Source organism: Vombatus ursinus, unplaced genomic scaffold (genome assembly GCF_900497805.2).
Source record: "Vombatus ursinus unplaced genomic scaffold, bare-nosed wombat genome assembly UNPS02010304.1, whole genome shotgun sequence".
Taxonomy (NCBI): Eukaryota; Metazoa; Chordata; class Mammalia; order Diprotodontia; family Vombatidae; genus Vombatus; species Vombatus ursinus.
Genome location: NW_020950082.1, coordinates 6,229,101 through 6,243,855, shown reverse-complemented (window position 1 = coordinate 6,243,855; position 14,755 = coordinate 6,229,101).

Below are 14,755 nucleotides of genomic sequence, written 5' to 3'. Positions count from 1 at the left end.
AGTCAGGAAGACTCATCTTCTTGAATTCAAATATAGCCTCAGATGCTAGTTGTGTGACCTTGGGCAAGTCACTTAACCTTGTTTGTTTCAATTTCTCATCTGTAAAATGAGCTGGAGAAGGAAACAGCAAACAACTCTAGTATCTTTGCCAAGAAAACCCCCCAAAATGTCAGTCAGACATAACCGAAAAACAAGAACTCTTAACTCTAAAATAATCTTTATCAACAGACTGGCATTATTTGGCTGAATATCAAAATCAAAAGTAAAAAAAAAAAATGTTAAAATGATTTCTTTCCCTTGGTGTGAAATTGAATTAAGTAAAACTATCGCTGAGCTTAATGGCATTTTTGTCTGTAACAAATGGCCAAAGAAAATTATTATTGGTCTTTTAATGCTGTTATAACTACTTAAAGAATATTCTTTTGTTATTAGCCTAGATATTTACCCAGTTACAACTTATTTCAGGAAAAGTCGCCGGTGCAAGCCAAACACAAAAGCAATGAGGTATTTTGATATTCTAGAGAAAATAAAGAGAACTCAACCTGATGAGGTCTAGAGGTTAGGGGTCCTGGAATCCCAAAATCACAACACTCGAGTCCTGCCCGAAAGAATTCGACCCAACCCTTCTTTCATCCAAAAACAAGGTTTATTGAAGATTCACCATATTAGCTAGACTCTTAAGGAATCTGAGCATCTCAGGGCTATTGGCTAGCTTGTGAAAAGCTGAGTGGTGGCTAGATTATAAGAATCAGGGCAGTGGCTAGATTATAAAAATCCCAGCCTCTTAATGGAGACAAGATGGACCTTATATGCATAAAGACTGTGGGAGGAATCTAGGAGTGGCCAAGTAGTTTGGGGTGACAGGAGGAGGCCTCTTAGGAAGATCTGAATGGGAGTGGCCAGTAAACTGGGATGAACAGAACTCCTGGGACCTGGACAATGGAGTCTACCTAGGTCAAGTGTGGAGAATGGCCAGGGGCCATAGGGAGATAAGACAATGGAGAGGACATTGGGTGTAGCCACATTGAAAGGCCAGTTGATGGGATTATAACCTCAGGCAAAAGCCAGAGATCCGGCCATGTGGGAAAGTCCAGGGTTTTTCCTTTCTGGGGTCTAGATCACATCCTCATCAACCCTGTTAACATTCTTCCTTACACTTACCACTTCGTTTCTGACGTGGTCAGCTGCCGCAACTAACAAGTTCTTAACCCCAGTCCCAGAGGAATGAGCTTCTCCCCACCCAACCCTTCCACTTATCTCCAGAGGAATGATATTAACCACACAAAGTGAACATTAGTATTGATTTCCCTCTTTGTAGTGGTAGCTTGGATAAATGTTTATCCTGAAAGGTTTCCTTTGTAAACTGTTCAAAGTATGCTAATCTTTAATCATCCACATTATATTTTTTAAGTCATTTATAGGAACAACTTTTGGGTCAAGAGACTCTTAACATCGTTCTAGACAGAACACACAAAACAAGATGAAGAGGCAGAAACTCATTTGAGTTTATTACATTGGTGTTGTTATGTCTGATTCTTTGTGACCCCATTTGGAATTTTCTTGGCAGAGATACTAGAGTAGTTTGCTGATTTCTTCTCCAGCTCTTTTTACAGATGAGCAAACTGAGGCAGAGTGATGTGACTTGCCCAAGTGACTCACACAGCTAGTGTCTGAGGCCAGAATTGAACTCATAAAAAGAAGTCTTCCTGACTCCAAGTCCAGCACTCTATCCACTTCACCATCTAGCTGCCCCATTTATTACATAAGTCATAGATTTAAAGCTACCTCAAAAGCTTTCAAGTGTGAGCCCGCCTCCTTTTACAGATGACATAGTTAAGTAATTTGCACAAGATCATACAAGTAATATGAATACCTAGAATTCAAACGCATGCTCTGAATCCAAATGCATTGTACCATGCTGTCTCTCCCATAATTTCTCACAATCTCTGAAAGAATATTTTAGCCCGGGGTGGGAACCCTCGAGGCCACATGCAACTGTTTACAGAACAATTGTAAAGGCCTTCTAGGTCCTCAAATGTGGCCCTTTGACTGAGTCCAAGAACAATCTGTAAAACTTGGACTCAGTCAAAGAGCCACACTTGAGGACTTAGAAGATTGCATGTGCCCTGGGCTGCAGGTTCCCCACCCCTATTTAGCCTTTGTTTTCAAGAATCCTTTAACTGAGTCATTTAGAAAGTGTTTTCTGTGAAATAGGAGCACCACAAGGATGAGGTATGATTTAATTACTATCTGCAAAGCTCTTGGGAATTGTAAAGTGCTGAGCACTATTATTCATCATTTAGAACCAAGCCTACTTCCTTATCAGAACAAGGTTACAGAATTTTTTCCTCTTTTCTCCAATGCGTTCAAATCAACAAATACTTATTAAGTCCTACTAAGCACCTTCTCTAGTCTATCTTTTTACCTAGTATTATCAATAGCCTCAATTGTTCCCAGTGATCAGAGTGAAGTCCCAAAGGTTCTAGACCTTTGCCCTATACAGTACTATTAGGTAGATTTATAGCCTTCTACATTATAGAGAAGCATAACTCAAGAGACCAGCCAAAAAGCAACTCCCAAGACTGATGATGCTCATCTGGATGAGGGTCTAAGTTGAAAGATGTACTTTAAGTCAAACTTTTCCCAAGATAATTGAAATATAATATCTTCGTGTGTGTATGCATGGACATGCTTATAACATGAACTATAGCAAAACTTTATATGAATGAAGGGGAGTTAAATGTACCATCCCTAGTGGGTAAATCAAAGATCGCATAAAGTAAGATTTGGGGGAATGAAGTAAAACTCATAGGAGAAAATGTCACATATTCACATTGTAATAATCACTTTGGAGAAATTTGTTCATTACATATATATAAATACTATATAGAAATATTGATCACTTTGCTAATCAGACACGGTGTAAAAACAATACATTTTTTAGTGTGCACTGGCTTTTAAAAAAAATCATTAATTTTCATAATGACAAGGTGTAGCCTGGAATAGTGGGTAGAAAGCTGACCTCAGAGTCGTAGCACCTAGGCTCAGGTACTATCTCTGAAACATCCTGGTTAGAACTTCACCTCTCCCCCAATCACTTAACTTTTCAGAGTCCCCAGGTGATTCTCTAAGACTATAAATTGCAGAGAAGGGTAGGATAAGCTTGTCCATTTCCCTCTATGCTATTAAAGGGTCAGCCAGTTCAAGATTCTGAAAGGTCGGAAAAGGAAAAGCTCACAGCCTTTTGTGGTCATGGAAAGGAGGGTGTTGGAATAAATGATGTCTATGGCCCTTTTAGGCTCTCAATCCTGTGATGCCATGAAGTAAAAGATAAATTAACTTCTTTATTTCCCCATTGGCATGTACTTCCTCATTCTAGCTGAAGACTTTCAAAAGACAAAAGATAACCTTCTTGTTCTCTTGATGGAAGCAAATTAAAAAATGGGAATGATATAGTAAGGAGAGATGCCAAGACAATCCATCAGAGCCAAAGGCAAGGCCAGTCATTTATGGGAGTCCGGAGGATCTGTAAGAAAAGTGGCCTGTGGAAACAGAAAGAACAAGGAGTTCTTGGGGAAGGGAAAGGCAGAAGACCAACAACAAACTTTCCAGATTCAATCCTACAGGTTTGAGGTGTCAAAATATGTTACAAGCCATTGCCACTGCTTTGTCATTAAGAAAAGGAAACTTCGTTTCCTCTCTGTCTCCCCAAAATAAAACAAAAAGATTACTATCAAATTTAAATCTCTAACTTTCAGATGATTTGTAAAATGACCTTCTTATTTCTCTGATTTTTTTCCCTCCTTTTATTCAGATTTATCCAAGTTATTCTGCTTGCTATCCTTCACATATGACTTTCTCATTTCCATTTCTAGGAAGGGGAAAAGGAAGGGAAGGGAACATTTTTTAGGTATCTACTATGTGCCATGCACTGTGCTAAGCACTTTACAACTATTATCCAACTTTTACCCATAACAACGCTAGAAGGTAGATGCTGTTATTGTCTCTATTTTACAATTGAGTAAACTGAAGCAGACAGATGTTAAGTGACTGTCCCAGGGTCATATAGCTAGTAAGTGCCTGAGCCTGTATTTGAACTCACATCTTCCTGACTCTGGGCCCAGTTCTTTATTTGACCTAGCTGCCCTCAGGCAGGGTAAGACGTAGTTAATCAGAGAAGGCTTTTAAAGGAAATAGTACTGAGTTATAACTTAAAGGAGGCAATAAATATGAATAGGTTGAAAGTAAAGGTATAGCACTCTAGGTATGAGTGAGAGTTAGTGAAGCATGAGCAAAATCAGGAATGAGAAATGTATGTAAAGGTAATAAAATAGCTGGCCTGGCAGCAGCATAGAACCTGGTGACCTAGATAGCCACCCTCACCTTGAAGGCCAGGATGATGCCAGGAATGGTGGCAATAAGGATAAACCAGTACCAGTTAATGGTTGGACTAACCACTGATGCCAACAGAATGATTATCAGGGAGTCAGCAAATAAGAAAACCTAAGATAAGACAGCATATAACTTCTCTATTTTATAGGCAAAAAAAATCTGGTTTTAAGATTTATTTTTATGATGAATCCTTTGTGTGTGTCCCAGCACACCACAGTTCACCATAATCCACTTAGATGTGTGACAGTAAGAGATCGAGAGGGAAAAACATGTCCCCCACAGGAAAAAGATTAGCAAAATCTTCCAGCTACCATATCTGTCAGCTAAGACGCTAAAGTGGATGCTAAACACCATACGTAGCTAAAAAACACCCTCCTTGATGTGTGTTCTTGTATGGGCCCTATGTGATACCTGTAATGCCTTTTTCCTTCCTTTCTGCCAATTTTTCTCCATTAACATCTTCAAGATAAATTCTGTAATTTACTGCTCCCAAGAAATGTTTCCTGATTAACTCTTTTTTAAAATAATATTTTTTATTTTCCCCTCAATTACATGCAAAAACAAATTATAACATTTGGATTTTTTTAACTTTTGCATTCCAAATTCTATCCCACCCTCCTTCCCCTCCTCCTTCCCTGAGACAGTAAGCAATCTGATATAGGTTATATGTGTGCAGTCATGTAAAATATTTCCATATTAGTCATTTTGTGCAAGAAAACAAAAAAAATTGAAAATAGTATGCTTCTGTTTATATTCAGACAATATCATTTCTTTCTCTACAGATGGATAGCATTTTTCATCATGAATTCTTTGGGATTGTCTTGGAGCACTGTCTTGCTGAGAATCACCAAGTCATTCACAGTTCTTTATTGTACAATATTGCTGTTACTGTGTACAATGTTTTCCTGGTTCTGCTTACTTTACTTTGTATCACTTCATGTAAGTCTTTCTAGGTTTTTCTGAAATCATCCTGCTTGTCATTTCTTTTAGCACAATAATATTCCATTACCTGATTAATAAACTCTTCCTGGCTCCAGTTTACTCCTTTATTTGGTATCCTTCTCCACATTTGGATATCAGCTCATAATTCTAGACTGATCCAAAATCTTTCCCCCTAAATCTAGCTAAATCGTTAGTATGGCCCATAATCAAACTCTTGATACCACAGACAGCTTAAACTTGCTGGTTTCTGCCCTCAGATATAGCAGACTCAATTGCTACAGGGACAGCTTCCCTAAGTGCCTGTACATGCAGCAGCATTTGAATTAATGTCCCTGCTGTTAGTGCTAAGAGGTAAAGAAGTGGCTGCCTACCTACATTTTTGCCCTGAGTTCTTTAGAGATAGAGACCTCACTGCAAAGCCCATCAACCTGTTCCCTACTCCTGCCAAGGCTGAAAAGCATCACTAGGGGTGGGTGGTAGAACCTGGTTTGTTTCACTTCTTATTTGTAGATAGACCCCTACACACCCCATATCCCCACTGCAAAATAAATAGATGTTCTGCAGAGCTCAGTTTCCCAGACTTTTACCAAAAAGGGGCAGGGAGGAGCTCGGGGATAGGGTATGAGGGTATGGGTAGAAGGGTAGCTGAGAGAGGGGACTGTATTTATAGTGAGAAAGGGGTGGAGACACAGTATAAAAGAAAGAAAACAAGTAAGAATGAACTCTATGTTTGTCTCTTCTTGGAGGCAAAAACTCCTATGGAAGTTTGGGGGTTCCAGTGTCCCCAGTCTCCAAAGTGGAATAGTGACAGAGGATGATAATTTTTTTCAATATGTAACTATATCTAGCTATTTTCAATGTACCTCTCAGTTGCCTCCTATACTATATACGGCCTATTCTCATTCCCCTGGTGATTAGCCCTCTCTCCTCCTTGAAATTACTTTATTTTGCATTTATTTGTATACATGTTGTATTCCTCCAGTAAAATAAAGACTCTTTGAGGGGAGAGATTATTTCATTTTTGTCTTTGTATTTTCAGTGCCTAGCATAGTATCTGGCACATAGTAGTTGACTAACAAATCTTTACTGATTTTAATCCAACTAAGTGTCAAATGAATGGATAATTTGTGCAGTGAATTCAGAAAAGAAAATGTCAGTGGTGGGGTGGGAATTGGGAGGGGGTGATCTGGTCAAAGAAGCTGGTCAAAAGGAGTAATTTGAGCTGAGTCTTGATGGATAGAATCTGAGAAAGCCCAATGTAGCATAGGCATAGGGTTTGGAGATCTGCATGGAGAGAAATTCTATTGTACCTATGGAAATGAAACCCATTTGGGGAAAATGCCATTAGCCTTTTGGGAAACACCAACATATTACTTAGGGCAACTAGGTGGTGATGTGTATAGAGTGCTGGGAGTTGATAAGATTCATCTTCCTGATTCAAATCTGCCCTGACACTTATTGACTTAACTCTGTTTGCCTCGGTTTCTTCATCTGTAAAATGAGCTGGAGAAGGAAGTAGCAAACAACTCCAGTATATTTGCCAAGAAAACTCCCAAAAATAGAGTCACGAAGAGTTGTACGTGACTGAACAACAACAAAAACACATTACTTAGAAATATGCTAAGCAGTTCTCCATTCTATAGATCCTGCTTTTCAAGTGTTTGATTTCCTTTTACACTAATAGAAGAAATCCATTTAAGGTGGCAATTTGTCTCTGTGAAAGATGCTTCAGAGGCAGTGCTGGCTTAGTCATAAAAGAGTGGGAGTAGTAAAGAAGGAGACAGCCAAGGCTCAAGTATTTGCTTGTTACAGATGCAAAGAAAACAGTAAATTTGTGTAAAACAATTTCCAGTCTAGCAATTTCAGGAGATGAAATGAATAAAATAACTTTTTAACAAATAAATAGTATTGAACTCTGACACTTAGCAATCACATTATTGAATGCCGTATCCTTTTTCCAATACAGAAAATGTAAGGAGAAAGTTCTTCTCTGAAAAAGAGTTGAACACAAGCTCCTTGAGGGCAGAGGCTGTTTTATTTTTGCCTGTGTGTCCCCAGGACCTGGCACGTCTTAGGTACTTAGTAAACACTTGTTTTACTCAACTGATTACAAAAGTCAAGGTAGCTGATGTGCTAGCTACTTCTTTAGTAAGATGTATATTTTTAGAGTCATGATTGAGACCATCTCATTAGTGGCAGTCAGGTAGCATATCACACTTAAGAAATGTGTGGGCCTCAGTTTTCTCATCTGTAGAAAACAAAGAAGTTGGATTCAGTTATTTCTAGTGTCCCTTCTGGCTTTAAATCTATGATCCACAGATTCCTAGAGCATCCTGCCTCCCTCATCAGTTCATCAACTGAAATCTCGTGGTGAAAACTGATTTGACTTTGGTGCTCAACACCTCCTTAGCCTTCAGTTGCCTTTCCCCTCTGATCAGGGGCCTGGAGGGCAGAGCACTGAACTCCTCCCAAAGCCTCCCTTTATAGAAGGCTTTTCCAATTAACTTCATTTCTCCATTAGCTGCTCCGACACGCGCGCGCGCGCGCGCGCGCACACACACACACACACACACACACACACAATGGGTACCCTCTAGCAAAACCCCTCTCACCCTTTTCAATCTCTTTTTGTGTATTATCTTTCCCCATTAGATTGTAACTCCTTGAGGGCAGAGACTGTCTCTTTTTCTTATTTGTATTCCTGGAGGTTAGCACTGTGTCTGGCATTTCGTAGACAATTAATAAGTATTTATTGACCATCATTCCCTGGTCCAAGGGATGCCAATGAGGTGTACAGGGGGCACTAGCACCTCTGGTGTGAGGGCTTGCTGAGCCCTTTTTAGGGCTGCTCATCTACCTTTGGCGTCCACCTTATTCACCCAACTCTCATGTGGCCCCAAGAAGCCGTAGCATGCAGTGGCCACACCCCAGTAAACCATCTCAGCAGACAGGCTAAACCAAGTTGAGGTCTGTTAACTGACAGACCTCAAACCCTTTAGTGAGTTAGGAAATGTCTACCCCAAGCATGTCAAGACTTCCTCTGGCTGAATGGGCAGATGAGAACAATTTGTCCCAACAGCCATGAAAGCAGCAGTTGAAGCAGGTGCCGTGGAGCACTGAGAGCTTGGTCAAACATCTAAGACACCAAAGTCATCCACTGCATCCCTGGGCCATCACCAGTTGTCTTGACTTTTGCCTTGACACTGAGTTTCAATGATTCTGGAAAAGCGAGTGAGAGGTTGACTATTTTGGGCAGCTGCCTCACTCACGTGCAAGTGAAGACATCACGCCAGGAAATCATTGGTCCTCTTGGAAAACAAAGGATGAACAACAACTAATAGGCAATAGAGCTGTGGCTCGAACTTCCATGAAATCAGGTAGATAGGATAAATTTCTGACTTTGGAGAACACAAATCATCCACACACGATAAAGAGACAATAAGCATTTAACTAGATGGTTTCTCTGCTTAGAAAAGAGGAGAGTGAGGGGATGAAAGAGTTGATATTTATTTTACTTTCCCATTTGGATTCAACTCAGGAATAGGAAGAGGTTACAATGTGAGAAATGTCCCTAGGCAATTTAGGATTGCAAAACACAATGAAAATCTTAAAAAGCATCCTGTGTCATGACCTTAGAGTAACAACCAGGATTGTAGGAGAAGAATTCTTTACCCAGAATCCTTAGGGCCATACAAGCCCTGACTCTCTGGTCCTTCTCTAGAGGCACCATCCCCTCTGGAGAATGGATCTGATAACACTGTGTTCCTGTGCTAGGATGTGAAGTATCCTCCAGTTGTTTCCTGAGATATGCAAAAGAACCACAAAATTCCATGTCCAGCTTCTGAGATTAGTAAAGAAAGCAAAATTTACAACTCCCTCTCCTGCCTTTTTTTTTCCAGCCTAATTGCCAGAAAAATGCTTTAAAAATCACAAACCCTACAAATATCATTCTGCCTGTCAAAGAAAAGTCACTGGCAGAGCTATTCAGCAACACCATTGTACCAAGCAGCAGTCTCACTGGAGTACTGTACAACCTGTGCCCTGCTCAGAAAGTGACTATTTTAGCTTTAAAGGGGAGACCAAGCTTCCAAAAACAATAATCAGTTTATAATTATTTTAACTGAGAAATATAAAAACACCTTCTTTCCTTGAATGGACATTGCAGTTTTTGCCAGTGCTCCAAACTCTTGAGAAAATATCAAGTTCTTTCACAAACTGAAACTTACAGAAAACAGCAGATTAGAGATAATAGATGTGGTGAAGAAGCATTAGATAATAATAAAAAAAAACATGCTTATGTGAGAGAATCCACAAGCTAGCATAGAGGGAAAAGTATAATGAAGAATATTAACATAAGTTCATGGATTTAGAATTAAAAGGGGCCTTTGAGTTCATCAAGTTCAACCCTCTCTTTTTCACAGATTAGGAAACTGAAATTGAAGGATGTAAAAAAAGGTTTGCTCAAGGTCATACGGGTGGTAAGTGGCAGACCAGAGTTTGAACCGAATTCCAAATCCAATTGCCAATTCCTCTAAACCACACTGCCCTTTCTCCTACTGCTCTCACTTAACTACTAATCTCCTCTTCTCCATCAGGTTCTTACTTTGTATTCATTCAATCAATCAACAAACATTTATTAAGCACCTACCATGTACCATGTGCCAAGAGCTGGGAATGCAAAAACAAAAATAAATGAATCCCTTTTCTCAAGGAGCTTACATTCTATCACTGAATGGGCACTACCTCAGTCAAACTGAGACCTATTAAAGACCTTAGCTTGAAAAGGCCAAGGTCCCCCACTGCATCTTGGGCCATCTCCAGTTGTCCTGATCCATATCTGGCCACTGGACCCAGATGGATCTGCTAGAGAAAGTAAGGCTAACTTTGCACTGTCGCTCAAGTAAATCCAATTCTCTTGAATATCATGGCATCACCTCCCTGACGTCATAGTCCTCTTTGAGAATGAAGCACAAACAGCAGCAGCAACAGCAATCCTATCAGAAGAGACACCATGTACCAAAACAAATATACACAGAATAAAGACAAAGTAAAGACAAAGTAGCTAAGGGAGGAAGTATAAAATCAGGAGGAAGGGCAAATCAGGGAAGGTTTCATGTAGGAGGCAGAATCTCAGCTGAGTCTTGAGAAACATAAAGAATACTATGAGTCAGATATAAGGAAAAAATAGCATTTTAGGCACAGGGGATAGAAGTGGGCAGAATTCACTGCAACAGCATATTATACTTCAGCTGAAGTAAAAAAAAAACAGGAGTAGCAATCATATCTCAGACAAAGCAAAGCAAAAAGAGATCTAATTAAAAGATAAGGAAGGAAACTATATCCCACTAAAAGGTACCACAGACAATGAAGTAATATCAATACTAAACATATATGCACCAAATGGTATAGCGTCCAGATTCTTAGAGGAGAAGTTAAGTGAGTTACAGGAAGAAATAAACAACAAAACTATACTTGTGGGAGACCTCAACCTCCCCCTCTCAGAACTAAATCAATCTAACCACAAAATAAACAAGAAAGAAGTTAAGAAGGTGAATAGAATTTTAGAAAAATTAGACATACACTTCTGGAGATAATTGAATGAGGATAGAAAGGATAACGGTACATGGCACCTACACAAAAATTGACCATGTACTAGGGCATAAAAACCTCACAATCCAATGCAGAAAGGCAGAAATATTGAATGCATCCTTTTCAGATCATGATGCAATAAAACTTACATGTAATAAAAGGCCATGGAAAGATAGACTAAAAATTAATTGGAAACTAAATAATTTAATCCTAAAGAATGACACCTAAACTGGGAAGAGACAAAACAGAAAAGGAAAACTACAGAACAATTTCCATACCTTATATTGATGAAAAAAAACTTTAAATAAAATATTAGCAAAGAGATTACAGCAACTTATCATGAGGATAATACACTGTGATCAGGTGGGATTTATACCAGGAATGCAGGGCTGGTTCAATATTAGGAAAACTAAGCATAATGGACTATCAATAACAAAATTAACAGAAATCATACCATTATCTTAATAGATGCAGAAAAAGCTTTTGACAAGATACAACACCTATTCCTATTAAAAACATTAGAGAGCATAGGAATAAATGGAGTTTTTCTTAAAATAATAAGTAGCCTCTATCTAAAACGATCAGCAAGCATTATAGGCAATGCAGATATAAGCTGGAAACATTTCCAATAAGATCAGGGGTGAAACAAGGATGTCCATTATCACCACTGTTATTCAATATTGTACTAGAAATGTTAGCTCTCGCAAAAAGAGATAAAAAGAAATGGAAGGAATTAGAATTGGCAATGAGAAAACAATGCTATCGCTCTTTGCAGATGATATGATGGTATACTTACAGAATCCTAGACAATCAACTAAAAAACTACTTGAAATAAATAATAGCTTTAGCAAAGTTGCGGCATATAAAATTCCCTCCCAGTAGAATATTGCAATAGTTCTAGAGTGAAGTGAAGAGGCGAGGGAGGGTGAGGGAGAGAAGGAAGAAATGGCTGTGTATATGGAGAGAAGGGGACATATGTAGAGATGCCATTAGAACAACAAAAACTTGGTAACAGAATGAATATGTGGGGTGAATGTGAGTGAAGAATTGAAGATGGCATTTAAGTTTCAAGCTTGGGGTACTAGGAAGATAATAGTTCCTTTGACAGTAATTGGGAAATTAGAAAAAAGTGGTGACTTAGGGAAAAAAATGAATTATGTTTTGGACATGATAAATTTGAGATCCCTACAAGAAATTCAGTCTGAGGTGTGCAATAGGCAGTTGGTAATGCAAAACCAAAGATCAGGAGAGAGGTTAGGGCTAGATAGATAGACCTGAGAATTATCTGCATAGAGATGATAACTGAACCAATGGGATCTAATGAGACAGATCACTAAGAGAAGCAGTGTAAGGTAGAGGTGTCAAAAACATAGCCCATAGGCAGCATGTGGACCAGCACACTCCAAAGTAATGCCTGAACCAGATTAAAATGTACTTAGGAATTATTGAACAAAATAAAAAAAATATATAATAAAACATTGATAATATTACATCTTAAAACTAGCATCCTGTATTATTTCCAGCATCCTGGATTAGTGGCCTCCATTTCTATTTGAGTGGAAAGAGAGTCTATGAAAGAGTTTTAGGGGATACCCAAGTTTAATAGGCATGATCTGATCCAGCAAAGGAAACTGAGGACAGATAGGAGGAAGAGGAGGAAAAGGAGAGCAATGTTATGAAAATCTAGAGAGGAGAAAGTAATCAGGATAAGATGATGACTGACACTATCTAAGTTTGCAGAGTGTGGGCAATTAGGTGGCACAGTGGATGGAGTGCCAGGCTTGGAGTCAGGAAGACTCAACCACCTGAGTTCGAATCTGGCCTCAGACACATGTTTTCCTCAATTTCCTCATCTGTAAAATAAGCTGAAAAAGGAAATGGCAAACTATCTCTGTCAAGAAAACTCCAAATAGGGTTTCAGTTGGAAGATGAGATTTGGAAGCCAGAATGAAGAGTTACAAGAGGGGATGAAGAGAGGAAATAAAAGCACCAATTATAGATATCCTTCTCAAAGAGTTTAACCACAAAAAGGAAATGTAGAATGATAAGCTAGCAGGAATGGTTAGATCAAGTGAGCATTTTTGAGGATGAAGGAGACATGGATATGTTTGTAGGCAACAGAGAAGCAGTCAGGAGATAGGCAGAGATCTAAAGCAAGAATGAAAAAGGGTCAATCTGCTGGAGAAGATGGGATCATTACAGAGGGGTTTCTTTTGTCAAAGAGAAGGCCACCTCTTTATGTGAGACAGGGTGTGAAGGAAGTTAATGGGGGATGATAACTGTGTGAAGTGAGATAAAGAGGAGCCCAGGGGTGTGAGGTCTTGGTAAATGGCCTTAATTCGAAAGGAAGAGGGATTGAACTATGAGGCAAGGTCCTTGGGAGAAGGTGGGAAAGGGATGCTATGGGAGGCTTGAGGAAGGATCAATAAGGTTTAGAATTTCTTATTGATAAGGAGAGGAAAACTGGAAATAGTCTGATATACACCCTACCCCTGGGACTTTAAGAATGGCATTTAATCTCTCTATCCTAATTTGTAAAATGAGGGGGTTGCACTAGATAGCCTTTGAAATCTCTTACAGCTCTTGATCTACAAACCTATGACTTTCTTAAAAGTTCACCATTATCCTTGTTAAACTCTGACACCCAGAAATGAGCACAGTACTCCAGATCTTCAATCTAACAAGAGCAGCCTTTATTCTTGGAAGCTATATGTCTCTTACTATAATTCAATGTTGCATTACGATTTTTTGGCTGCCACATGACACTTTTGATTCTTATTGAGCTTGTGGTCTGAAAAACCCCCAGATCTTTGTTAGACTAACCACTTTTTAACTGTATTTCACTCATCTTATATTTCTGAAATTAATTTTTTTGAACCCAAGTATAATACCTAGAGCTATCCCCAAAGTACAATGACCTGTCTTGAGTGGTGGTAGGTTACTTAATACCGGAGGTCTTTAAGCAAAAATGAGTGACCATTTGGGGGAGAATATTGCAGAGGAGACTCCTGTGTAGGTATAAGTTGACATAGGTGATCTTGAAACTCCTTTTTAATGCAGAGATTCTGTGATGTTTGAATATGATTCTGTACAGGATTTTTGTTGAGCCTCCTCTCATTGAATCATAAAATGATAGGGTTCTCATTCTCAGTCTGGGTCACCCTTAAAGCAGCCTCAAAACCAAAAAATTATCCTTAGTTTGGAAGACTTTCTTTTTTGTTGTTGTTGTTGTTGTTGTTTTATTTTGCGAGGCAATTGGGGTTGATTGACTTGCCCAGGGTCACACAGCTGTTATCAAGTGTCTGGTCTGAAACCATATTTGAACTCAGGTCCTCCTGAATCCCCGGCCAGCTCTCTATCCACTGCGCCACCTAGCTGCCCCTGTTTTGAAGACTTTCACTGATAGCCAGTGCCAATGTTTAACAAATCACATTGACAAAAAATTCTTCCTGACATATTGCTTGGATCCATTGAGAGAAGTAGCACAGTTCAAAGGAAAGGGGATTGGACTTGGAGTAAAGAGAGGGTCAGCTTTAAATCCTCCTGAGGACAGTTACTAGCTATGTGATTACGGGCAAGCTACTTAATTTCTCTAGGACTCAATTTCCAAATCTGGAAAATAATCTATAGTAAGAGGATAATAATACCTATATTATCTATGTCATAGAGTTGTTGAAATAATGAACCTGTAACCAATTTAATGTCTGGAATGTTTGGCTACATATGAAGAGAAAAGAAACCTTTCTCTTCTCTATTTTATGGCACCCACCCTTAGAATTCTGGCCTGTTGGACTTTCCAAGCCATTCCTCTCTCTCCTCTCACAGGGCCAGA